Source organism: Trachemys scripta, chromosome 8 (genome assembly GCF_013100865.1).
Source record: "Trachemys scripta elegans isolate TJP31775 chromosome 8, CAS_Tse_1.0, whole genome shotgun sequence".
Classification (NCBI taxonomy): Eukaryota; Metazoa; Chordata; order Testudines; family Emydidae; genus Trachemys; species Trachemys scripta.
In genome coordinates this window covers 41,758,138-41,771,045 of record NC_048305.1, presented here as the reverse complement: position 1 = coordinate 41,771,045, position 12,908 = coordinate 41,758,138, and the positions used below count along the sequence as shown (strand labels likewise).

The window sequence follows — 12,908 nt, the reverse complement described above, 5'->3', positions numbered from 1 at the left end:
ATCTGTGTGGAGAGGGAGCCTACCCCTGCTCTGTTCTGCAGCAGTGCAATTCAAGGGGCTGCTGTTGGAAGCTGCGTGCCTCTTCCTGCACTACAGCTCTGGAGCTCAAAACAGCTGGGGGCAGGGGCTCAGAATACAGCAATTCCTGCAGATCCTGGGACAGCCACAGGCTTCCCCCACTCATACCACCAGCCTGCAGTGGGGGGCTGGGTTCAGCTTCTCTCCTTCTTCCTCCCTGCCCGGGCTCTCACTCTTCCCCCTGGGATTTCCTGGTGATCCCATTGGAGCTGGAGCATTAGGCTGACAGTGATGATGGAGTAGGAATGAGAAACATCCCCCCACTGCTGGCTCAGTGACTTCCCAGCTTGCAAACCAGAGGAAATCCAGATGGCATCACATCTGTGCTCTCCACCTGACTGTCAGGTCCCACAAGCTAAGCAGTGTGGGGTCTGCTCACCGACAGCTGGGAGGGCCCCCTGGACATGGCAGAAAATGCTGCTGCTAAAACAGGTGGCTCTCCCTTCTGTGGTTGGTTCTGAGCCAGTGCCCAAGCTGAGTCTAGGGGGTGTTGTGTTGCTTTTCAGGTGACTTAACCCTGCCGTCCTGCCCCATTGTGGTTATTAAAGAGCAGAGAACATCTGGAGAACCAGCCTCCTTCTCCAGCACTGTGAGTAGCAGTTGCAGTGTAGTTGGGAAGACTGGGCTGGTAACTGCTATGCAGTCACAGGGCAGAGGGGAGAAGCGAGGGGAACAGGATTTGCCGAAGGGGTGTGTGGACAGGATGTAAAGCCACAGGCTCTGGTGAAGTGGTGTGTGCAGAGGGAGGCTGGAGCATCTATTTACCAATCCACTTAAGTCCAGGAGCTCCAAAGCATCAGGAAAGGCTTTCCCTCCTCCCCCATGCATGGCATTGTGTGCGTGGCAAATTCCCCCAGGCACAGCACACCTGCCCCACCCGCCAGTGGAGCTTCAGGGGAGTCAAGCAGGCATTCAGCCGAGCCACTGGGGCCCACTTCTGGGTGCTCAGGAAACAGGAGTTTTTGCAGCTCAATGTGGAGGGAACATGTTGTGTGGGGACAGAGCAGCCACTGGGAGACTGGTGCTGGCTAAGCCCTGCCTCTCTTGACCAATGTCTGCGCACTTGGAGCGGCCCTTGCACATCCTTGGACTCTTCTGAACACACTGGGCCCGAGCATCACATCTGTGATTGACTCCACAGAGGGGAGCTACTGGGATCTTGGACAGATCCAGCTTTGCAAATCCCTTGTGCATCCAGCCCCTAGATGTGTGATCAGTGGACTGCTTGCTCTTGCCCAAGGCCTTAGTGTCCCTTCTAATGGCTGTGTGTGGCACCTGGCATCTCCCAGTGTGCACTGGCAACAGGAGGGGGCTGAGCTTGTTTCCATGGCCAGCATTTCTCCTCCTGCCACTGGGAAGAAGGTGCTGGTTGCTGTAGCCTCTCCTTCCCAGGTGAGTAATCAGTGGCAGGCGAGTGCTCCTCATCACTAACATCAGTGTAGTGCTTTGAAGGTTGAAGGACACTGTAGAGATGCATGTTCTAATGGCCATGGAGTGACGATTGTACTCTGCAATGGCCACCCAGTTGTTTAACTAACTCCCACGTCTGGGTTCGGGTGGGCAGGCTTGTTTGGGGGTGACCCCCAGGCTCAGACTGAGGCCACAAGCTCTGGTTTCTTGTTCTTCTGAGGATTGCTCCTTCCTATAGCTTCTTGGTCACGGGTCACTTCTGCCAGGGTGCTCCTGGATGGGCAGGCCTCCAGTGGGCCAATGTAAATGGACAGTGTTCCAGGTCTGACCTCTGCACACCCTGCCCGACTGGCAGGTAGGCAGAGTGCCTCTTGTTTGGATGGTCCGGGTTGCCATACTACAGGCTCACACTGCGCTCCTCCATGCCACCTCAGAGCTGACGGGGGCAGGTTTTGATGCCTGAAAAGTGAAGAAAATTCTTTCTCTTCACAAAGAATGTCAGAATCTGGAAGTTGTTTCCATTCCGTAGGAATCCAAACGGAACCGTTATTTTGGGGGTGGGGTTCTGACAATGGCTTACAGTAAAATTGCATTTACCAAAAATTTCTGTTTTGAGGAAATGAAATGTTCCAGTAACTATTTCAGTAACAGTTTCCTGAAAACAAAGACACTTTTTGAAAGTTGTTTGCAAAATACCTTATCTTTTGAAGTTGCTTTTTTGGGGGGACCAGATCATTAGTCAGGTCACCAGCGTGGTTAGATGTTGATAGATGTTTGGCTGTGTGTGTGTGTGTTCCCTCTGTGTGCTGCCTCATCCCTGTGCAGACAGCTGGCACGGCAGACCTCGAGCGAACCACCCAATGACCACAAGATATGTTAAGGGACGAAGGCACCCAGCCAGGTTTATTGTCAATGAAGTATGGCACTAGTATACCGCAGACTCTACCGGACCACTAATACATGTATGCCCATAACAATGGACACAGCTTAGTGAACAGTGGGACTTTCCGTTCCTCCCTAGGCTAGACAAAGATACTTCCTCTGAGATGCATCTTTATATCCCAATACAAACAAGTTAGTACTGCCCCTCTGACATAGTTACTGCCCCTTGACGTGACTAGTTATCACCCATCACCTTGTACATGTTGGTTCAATCAAAACATCTCTATTATGTACTGTTATCCTGACCTTATCTTTTAGGAGGGGTCCATGTGTTCCTGTTATCCTTGGCAAATGTTTTTGTACCATCCTTGATATCGGGATGTGTTTGCATGAGTACTCTGTGCTTAGCACTTCTTAGGAATGTGCATTTCTGCTAAATCAGCCCTGTTCTTGCCAGATTCTCTGATTAGATCTTGCCTCATACCAGGCCTCTGATACAAGGGCTTATGTCTCAGGCTCTCTTCCTACTACAGGGGGGAAAGTATTTTGAGTAGCTTGAAGTCCCAGTGATTAGCACAAAGGTGGCTGATCCATGCTGCTTCTGGGAGTCCCTGGCAAGTCTACCCATCTTCCAAATGGTGGTGTCAGGAGGCTTACCTGGGCCTGGCTTGCCCCATGGAGCAACACAAGGGGGTTGTGCTTTGAATGTGTGGGCTGCTAATTGGCAGCCATCCATCTCTGGAAGCTAGGTGCTGTGTTGTCCTCGCCAGCTGCTGTACCTCTCCTTCTCTGGCACTCTCAAAGGCCTAATGGACCACTTCAAGAGCCAGACTGTAGGAGAGAGCCCACCCACTCACTCGGCTGGGAAGAGGACATGCTTTGCTTCCAGCATCATGGAATGAGGTTCGCCAGATGGGCATGTGCCTGCACTTCAGTAAGCTAGCTGCATTCTTCCCCCCCGTGAACGTGTGCACTCTGCTGTGTCGCATTTAATTCCTCTGAGGCCTGGAGTCTCGCCCTGGGCTGGGCAACAGCAAGGGGAGCAGCAGGGGTGCTCAGCCAGGCCATTCTGGTAGCACAGTGGTGATGTCAGCAGCGAGTGGGGCTGCAAATACACCCTGCAGAATTGGTGCTTTGTGTTTGCTTGTCCGTGTCTCTGGGTGATGTAGCCCAAAGCAGCTCCTGGGATTTGCAATGTGACTGCTGCCTTTGTAGCATTGCCAGAGCGCCTCATTATAGAAAAGACACCCCTCCCCCCCCCCCCCCACCCCCCCCCCATATGGCACTTCCTTCTAATTGGAATGATGGGAGGGCTGAGCCAGACGAGGCCTGTGTGCAGAATGTCGCTGCTGGAGACCGAACAGGAGTGCTTGAACATGCCTGGCACTGTGCAGATGAATCCATTGATGTGGCCTCTCTCGGCAGCACAGACTGCCAGCTAAACATGCCTGGTGGCCCTGGCTGTTGTTTAGTCCAGCAGCATTGCTGCCTGCGGAAAAGACCAGGACAGCAATAGCAGGTGTGACTCTGGGTTGGGATTGAGTGTTGTTGGCAAAGCTGTGTGCAAAGAGTCCTGCCATGCCAGAGTGCCCCAAACTCCCTGCCAGCATTTTGAGTGCGTTCTCTGCCTTTCCACTTCTCTGTCTGCCACAGTGAGCGGCTTAGAGCTTGGCCTCTGCGACATGCTCCTGGACAGGGATTAAATTTCAAAGCCTGGCATCTGTGCCGACTGGCAGAAGGTGCCACGCTCTGGGAGCATTGCAAGGGCACAGATCTGCCCCATAGTGTGCTGGAGGTAAAGTAGGACTAGGGGGCAGGGACGCTACTTGGATGCCCCAGCGTTGTCCACATGACAGCTGCTGCCTGGAGAGATGAGCGTGAGGAGTGCTGATGGAGAAAGGGAGTCGGTAGGCTGCCAGCTGGAGGTGGAGTTCATTCAGCCATCTCTGTCCTCTCAGCACCTGCCTGCCTTGCCGTGGCCACAGGGGTTGCTCTGCCCGAACTGGGAAGGCTTCATTTGCTTGTGTTTGCCATCGCTCTCCTCACGTGGGGGTGAGATGTCACCGTGAAGGATCATTTGTTCACAGCACATGAAAGGCTCTTGCTCCCTCCTGAAATGGGGCTGTGGATTTGAAGGCGATTATTCCTAAAAGCCCAGATTTGGCGAGCTGCATCCTGAGCCCTCGGTGTGCTGTGCACATATGGCTTCTCTTAATGCCCTCCAGGCTTTGCAGAAGGCTGGTTCGCTTTGTCAAACCACTTACACACACAGCTTTATGTTCCTACCTTTGTCCTGAGCTGCTCCCCTCCTCCTCCAGCCCACCGAGTCCTGGTTGTTCACAGCTCCCTATCCAACCAGGCCCCTGAAGTCTACAGCTCCAGGCCCCTGAAGTCTACAGCTCCAACACTCTGCACACAGTGCTGACAGAGACCAACCAGCAGAGGATCGGGGCCACTGTGAGCTTGAGCCCATTCTTGTCCTGTGTTTATATAACTGAAAGCAACAAGGCATCCCTGGGAGCTACAGAACCCCAGACCAAAGTTTATGAGTGTCAAAGGGAAGGGGCCTCCCCTCTTGTAACGTAACACTAAGGTAGAGTGAGCTCTTCGCCGGCCCAACCCCACTTTCCGTGGTGAGGTCAGCTAAACCTGCATCCCAGGTGTACCTATGGCTAGGATATGGACTTTTCTGCATGACCTGGAGCAATGGTTCCTTTAATGGCAGAAGGCAACTGAGAAATTAAGACTGCTACTTTGATTGTCCCATATGGTACCCTGCGTGTCACCAACCCCAAGGTGAAGTGTTGTACAAACACTAGTGTTATGTCTCAAGCACCCTGTGGGGTAGATGAATATTATGTCATTAACAACAAAAAATGTTGATCATAGTTACAGGACAAAGGATTCTATCCTGAGAAGCAGGGGCTCTGGCGAAGATTTGGGGGTGGTGGTGTATAATCAACTGAACATAAGCTCCCAGTGTGACATTGTGGCCAAAAGAGCTAATGCAGTCCTGGGATGCATCAACAGAGGAACGTTGAGTAGGAGCAGAGAGGTTATTTTACCTCTGTTTTGGGCTCTGGTGCTACTGTAGCTGGGAATTGTATGTCCAGTTCGGATTTCCACAATTCAAGAAGGATGTTGATAAATGTTGATAAATCAGAACTGGACACTGGATTCCCAGCAACAGTAGTACCAGAGAATGATTAAAGAGCCATGAGAATGATTAAAGGATTAGAAAACCTGCCTTGTAGTGATCGGCTCAAAGAGCTCAATCTCTATAGTTTATAGAGAAAGCTAAGGGGTGACTCGATCACAGTATACAAATGCCTACCTGGGGGACAAATATTAAATAACCAGCTCTTCAGTCTAGCAGAAAAAGGTATAACAATCTGATGGCTGGAAGTTGAAGCTAGACAAATTCAGACTGGAAATGAGGCATAAATTTGTAATAGTGAGAGTAATTAACCACTAGAACAGTTTACCAAGGGTTGTGGTGGATTCTCCATCACTGACAATGCTTAAATCAGGACAGGATGTTTGTCTACAAGATCTGCTCTAGGAACTATTTTGGGCAGTTGTCTGGCCTGTGCAATACAGGAGCTCATACTAGATAATCGGAATGGCCCCTTCTGGCCTTGGAATCTATGAATCGGTGAATTATTCCACATTACAGGTTGGGAGGAAAGTGTCAATCACTCAGTATGAATCTGAACAAATCAGAGCTGGGAATAGAACGGGAGAGTCCTGACTTGCAGTCCCATGTTTCAACAACTAGACAGGCTGTGTTGCTATGTACGTACATCTCCTGCTTTGGGACATCCATATCCAATTTCAGTAGAGGGAGATCAGATTTAAAAATGAGAAGCCTCGTTTTATTTTTCTGCTGCTCCTGATGTTCCCACGTCTCTCCTTTCTGCCCCAGCCATGTTCCTGGCTCCTCACCTCAGTCCTTATGCTAGTGTCTTCCACACCACTTGCTCCCTCTGTGCTGCCACACCTCTTCCCAGCTTTGAGATTCACTGTGGCCAGTGTGAAACCTAAGGGAGCAAAGAGCTGAAGCAGCTGTGTGTGTATAGTTATCAAATGCAATTTGCTAATAAATTCAGGTGGTTCCTCAGGTGCCCCTCCCCCTTCTCCCAATGTTATCTTTTGCGAGTAAATATCAGTTTGGATATCACCTTGTTGCATTTCTCACCCTGTACATTTCTCTGGTCCTTGCTTATGATGTGGCACCCGTGGCCAATAAGAAGTAACTTCACATTCATATGCCTATTAACGCCCATCCTCGTTGTAGCTCTGGCTTGCTGGTGGAGGCAAAAGAGGTCACAGAACACTTTCCATTATAAGCTTCTGTTTTCAGAGGACTCCTAACTTTCCAAAACATTATTTATCTGAGATGAAATTTCTGTGCTTGTTCTCTGTCCTAAAGGCCTTTTCTTTGTTTAAAAATAACTTGGGAAATTTAGTTCAGCCACTGGAGTTTATGGAGCGCAAAAGGTAACCTCTTCTTATTTTCTAAGTTCTGACATGGTTGTGTGCAGGTTTTCTGGGCCATGGGGGCAGAGGAAGAGGCATACGTAGGCCTGCAAACAGGTGATGCTGCTAGCTCCTCTGTAAGTTAATTCCTAGGATGACGGGGGGGTCTGTGAGCAAGGATCCTCCTCTTTGGTCCATGCTGGTTAATGCACGGTTGGTGGAATATCTACCACCAGAATATCTACTGGTTAAGGGAGAGACACAGGCTTGCATATATAGCTGCAAATCTGATTGGATGGCCCTGCTGACATACCTTGGTGTAACCATGTCCAGTTTGGGATTCAATGCAGCTTGAGCAAAGGTGGGATGGAATAGGCAGTGGTATGGCTGTGCTGCTCGCATCCACCCTGAAGTGGAGGAGACCTCCTGTTCCAAAGCTAAATCTGATTGTGCCCGTGGTGCATTGGAATTCGGGCCTGGGGTTGAGAGTGATGAAGTTTTACGAGTTCTGGTGCACAGCTCTCCTGGCTATGCTGCACTGCACAGTCCTAAGCCGGTTGTTTAAGTTCCTCTCCGCGATGGCTTTGGAGTCACCAAGATGATCTGCACTTGGTGATGTAATGGTCACGCTGCTGGCAGTAGTTTTAAGTGAGCTCCTGCTTCCATGGCTGCCATGGGACTATCCCATATGGTTGCAGGTTCAGCTCCTATAGCAGGTTGTGCATGAGGTAGGTATCAGGAACTGTACTACTGTCATGGCCTGATAATCTGCCACCTCTGCTCTGAGGTCAGGGCACCTTCTCCCTATCTGCATGAGAGACCTGTTCAGATGGCTTTGTGAAGAGTGATGTTCTCGTGCTAGGTCGCTTGGAGGCTTTGACGGGGCTTTCCAACAATCTTTTATCCTCTATTACTGATTGTGTGGTCGCTAGAGGCCCTCTTCCCTGGCTCCATCCTCACCGGGTGCTGTAACTCAGAGTATGTCTACACTACTGGATTATTCAGATTTTACAGAAACCGGTTTTTGGCAACAGATTATATAAAGTCGAATGTATGCGGCCACACTAAGCACATTAATTCGGCGGTGTGCATCCGTGTACCGGGGCTAGTGTCAATTTCTGGAGAGTTGCACTGTGGGTAGCTATCCCATAGTTCTTGCAGTCTCCGCCGCCCATTGGAATTTTGGATTGAGATCCCAATGCCTGATGGGGCCAAAAACATTGTCGCGGGTGGTTCTGGGTACATCCTCCCCCTCCCTCCGGGAAAGCAATGGCAGACAACCATTTCGCGCCTTTTTCCTGGGTGAACAGTGCAGATGCCATACCGCAGCAAGCATGGAGCCTGCTCAGCTCAAGACAGCAGTCATGAACATTGTAAACACCTTGCGCGTTATCGTGCAGTTTATGCTGAACCAGAACCTGCAAAACCAGGCGACGAGGAGTAGGCTACGGCAGCGCGGCGACGAGAGTGATGAGGACATGGACATGGAATTCTATCAAACCGCGGGCCTCAGCGCTTTGGAGATCATGCTGTTAATGGGGTAGGTTATAGCCGTGGAACGCCGATTCTGGGCCCAGGAAACAAGCACAGACTGGTGGGACCGCATAGTGTTGCAGGTGTGGGATGATTCCCAATGGATGCGAAGCTTCCGCATGCGTAAGGGCACTTTCATGGAACTTTGTGACTTGCTTTCCCCTGCCCTGAAGCGCCAGAATACCAAGATGAGAGCAGCCCTCACAGTTGAGAAGCGAGTGGCGATAGCCCTGTGGAAGCTTGCAATGCCAGACAGCTACCGGTCAGTTGGGAAATCAATTTGGAGTGGGCAAATCTACTGTGGGGGCTGCTGTGATGCAAGTAGCCAAAGCAATCACTGAGCTGCTGCTACCAAAGGTAGTGACGCTGGGAAACGTGCAGGTCATAGTGGATGGCTTTGCTGCAATGGGATTCCCTAACTATGGTGGGGCGATAGATGGAACCCATATCCCTATCTTGGCACCGGAGTACCAGGGCAGCCAGTACGTAAACTGCAAAGGGTACTTTTCAATGGTGCTGCAAGCCCTGGTGGATCACAAGGGACGTTTCACCAACATCAACGTGGGATGGCTGGGAAGGGTTCATGACATTCGCGTCTTCAGGAACACTACTCTGTTTAAATGGCTGCAGCAAGTAACTTACTTCCCAGACCAGAAAATAACAGTTGGAGATGTTGAAATGCCTATAGTTATCCTTGGGGACCCAGCCTACCCCTTAATGCCATGGCTCATGAAGCCATACACAGGCAGCCTGGACAGTAGTCAGGACCTGTTCAACTACAGGCTGAGCAAGTGCAGAATGGTGGTAGAATGTGCATTTGGACGTTTAAAAGGTCGCTGGCACACTTTACTGACTTGCTCAGACCTCAGCCAAACCAATATTCCCATTGTTATTGCTGCTTGCTGTGTGCTCCACAATCTCTGTGAGAGTAAGGGGGAGACCTTTATGGCGGGGTGGGAGGCTGAGGCAAATCGCCTGGCCGCTGATTACGCGCAGCCAGACACTAGGGCGATTAGAAGATCACACCAGGAAGCGCTGCGCATCAGAGAAGCTTTGAAAACCAGTTTCATGACTGGCCAGGCTACTGTGTGAACATTCTGTTTGTTTCTCCTTGATGAAAACCCACCCCCTTGATTGACTCGTTCTCTGTAAGCAACCCACCCTCCCCCTTCGATTCCAGCTTGCTTTCAAAGGAAATAAAGTCACTATCATTTAAAAATCATGTATTCTTTATTAATTGATTATAAAAAGAGGGAGAGAACTGACAAGGTAGCCCAGGTGGGGTTTGGGAGGAGGATAGGAGGGAAGGAAAAGGCCACTAAAAACGTTCAAAGTAATGACAGCCTTTTGGTTGGGCTATCCACTGGGGTAGAGTGGGAGGGTGCACGGAGCCTTCCCCCGCACACACGTTCTTACGTATCTGGGTGAGGAGGCTATGGAACATGGTGAGGGGGGAGGGAGGTTATACTGCGGCTGCAGCGGCACTCTCTGCTTCTGCTGCCGTTCCTGAAGCTCCACCAGACGCCGGAGCATGTCCGTTTGATCACGCAGCAGTCTCAGCGTTGCAGCCTGCCACCTCTCATCTCGAGCGTCCCTCATAGCCTCACATTCACTGGCATCTTTCCTGTACTTTGCTACTGTATCCTTCCACTCATTCAGATGAGCTTTCATTGTGGGTGGATTCCATGATTTCTGAGAACATTTCGTCTTGCGTCCTCTTTTTCGATGCCTTATCTGAGATAGCCTTTGGGATGGAGGAGGGAGGCTTGAAAAATTTGCAGCTGCGGGAGGGAGGGGAAAAACGGGAGAGAAATATTTAAAAAGATACTCTTTCACTGTGAACAACACTATTCACATTACATAGCACGTGTGATTTCGGTACAAGGTCGCATTTTGCATCTTAATATTGAGTGCCTGCAGCTTTGATGTTAGAGAGCACAGACCCAGGTCCGGGCAACAGAATTCGGCTTGCATGCGGCCATGGTAAGCCATTGTCTTTCGGCTTCTGCAGCTTTCCTACAAGCAGCGCCCTCCTTTCCCACATACCAAGCAAAGCCCGTTGAGTGCTGCGGTTTTCCTGTTTAACGTGCAGCAGCAGAAACCAAACTAACCCCCCCCGCATCCAATTCTCTGGGATGATCGCTTTATCCCTCCCCCCACCACGTGGCTGGTATCAGGGAAGATTCCCGCACCCCCCCCCCTCCTGCTTGGCTAACTGCAGGGAAGGATTTCTTTTCAGCCACAGGCAAACAGCCCAGTAGGAATGGCCACCTCTGTTCCCTTAATTAAATTCCCATATTTCAACCAGGTTACCATGAACGATATCGCTCTCCTGAGGATTACACAGCAAGATAAAGAACGGATGTTGCTTGAATGCCAGCAAACACTGGGACCATACGCTGCCAGGCTTTATCATGCAGTGATACCAGATTACTTGCTACTAGCATGGCGTGGTCAAGTGTCCTACCATGGAGGACGGAATAAGGCTGCACTGCCCAGAAACCTTCTGGAAAGACTTTTGGAGTACCTCTAGGAGAGCTTCATGGAGATGTCCCTGGAGGATTTCCGCTCCATCCCCAGACACGTTAACGGACTTTTCCAGTAGCTGTACTGGCCGCGAATGCATCCCAAGTCCTCAGGGCAAATTAATCATTTAAAAAAAGCTTGCTTTTAAACCATGTTTTATATTTACAAAGGTACACTCACCAGGGGTCCCTTCCATGGCTTCATGGTGTGGGATAATGCCTTGGAGGGTTGGGAGGGTACTTCAGTCAGGCTGAGAAAAAGATCCTGTCCGTTGGGGAGAACGGAGCGCTGGGTGCTCTCCGCAAGCTCGTCGTCATCGTCCTCCTCCTTCCCTTCCCCATCCGCAGAATCCTCAGGCATGGCTGAGGTTACCCCCACCTCGGAATCCATGGTCAGAGGTGGGGTAGTGGTGGCGGCCCCCCTCTAGAATTCCATGCAGCTCAGCATAGAAGTGGCATGTCTGCGGCTCTGACCCGGAGCGACCGTTTGCCTCCTTTGTTTTTTGATAGGCTTGTCTGAGCTCCTTAACTTTCACGCGGCACTGTAGTGAGTCCCTATTGTGGCCTCTCTCCATCATGCCCTTGGAGATTTTTTCAAATGTTTTGGCATTTTGTCTTTTGGAATGTAGTTCTGCTAGCACGGAATCTCTCCCCATATAGCGATCAGGGTGAAATATTGGAATGGCCTTCCGAGGGAAACGGTGGGGGCGAGGGACCTGTCTGGTTTTAAGATTGTTAGACAAGTTTATGGAGGGAATGGTTTAATGGTAAAACATATTAGCTGAGGAATACCAAGCAATGGTAGGCAAACAGTATAATAGCTAACAAGGGTTAGGCTGGAGACTCTTGTCTACATGCTCGGGGTCTTACTGATCGCCATATTTGGGGTCGGGAAGGAATTTTCCTCCAGGGTAGATTGGCTGAGGCCCTGGAGGTTTTTCGCCTTCCTCCGCAGCATGGGGCAGGGATCTCTAGCAGGAGGGTTCTCTGCTAATTGAAGTCACTAAGACACAGGATTTGGGGACTTCATCAGCAGAGTCAAGGAAAGGGTAGGGACGGTTTTGTGGCCTGCAGCATGCAGGGGGTCAGACCAGATGATCATAATGGTCCCTTCTGACCTTAAAGTCTGAGTCTATGAGATCCAATACCTCCCCTACGGTCCATGCTGGTGCTCTTTTTCGATTCTTGGACTGCATGGTTAGCTGTGCTGATGAGCTCTGCATGGTCATCTGTGCTCTGCATGCTGGGCAAACAGGAAATGTAATTCAAAAGTTTGTGGGGCTTTTCCTGTCTACCTGGCCAGTGCATCCGAGTTCAGATTGCTGTCCAGAGAGGTCACAATTGTGCACTGTGGGATAGCTCCCGGAGACCAATACCGTCGAATTGCGGCCACACTAACCCTAATCCGAAATGGCAATACCGATTTCAGTGCTCCTCCCCTCGTCGGGGAGGAGTACAGCTATCGATATTAAGAGCCCTTTATAGTGAAGTAAAGGGCTTCATTGTGTGGACAGGTGCAGGGTTAATTCGGTTTAACGCTGCTAAATTCGAGATAAACTGCTAGTGTAGATCAGGCCTCAGGGATGGCCTATGACAGAGGAAGCAGAGGGGAGAAGGTGGTGGTACACACCAGGGTGGAAGGCTGTTACTGAAGCAGGCAGAGTGCACCATAGTGATCTTCCGCACTGTATGCCATGGCTGTGTGAGAGGCACAGGAGAGACTGAAACTGGTGGGGCCGTCGGAGCGACCTGTGGGCTGGGAATGCCAGTCTCTGGGGCTCTGTGTCTTCCCAGCACAGCATTCACTCAGGAAAAGGAGAGACCATTCAAATATTATAAAGATCCTTCTTAAAGCCAAGTATGGGGAACGATGTGGGCCAGATATGGTGGGAGGTGATGGATTCTTAGGGCAATGATCTGCCCCAATCCATGCTTGCATGTGCAACTGCTGTCAGAATCAAAGGCAGACTGTGGCCCTATAGGTCACACTGTCACATGTGC

The 12,908-nt window shown here is 50.6% G+C and overlaps 1 protein-coding gene across 6 annotated transcripts in view; it reads left to right on the top strand.

The window, feature by feature from the left end:
• The window catches only part of NOS1AP (nitric oxide synthase 1 adaptor protein), a 186,585-nt gene that overhangs the window by 14,967 nt on the left and 158,710 nt on the right, over nucleotides 1-12,908 (top strand). The gene's annotated exons all lie outside the window — the stretch shown is intronic.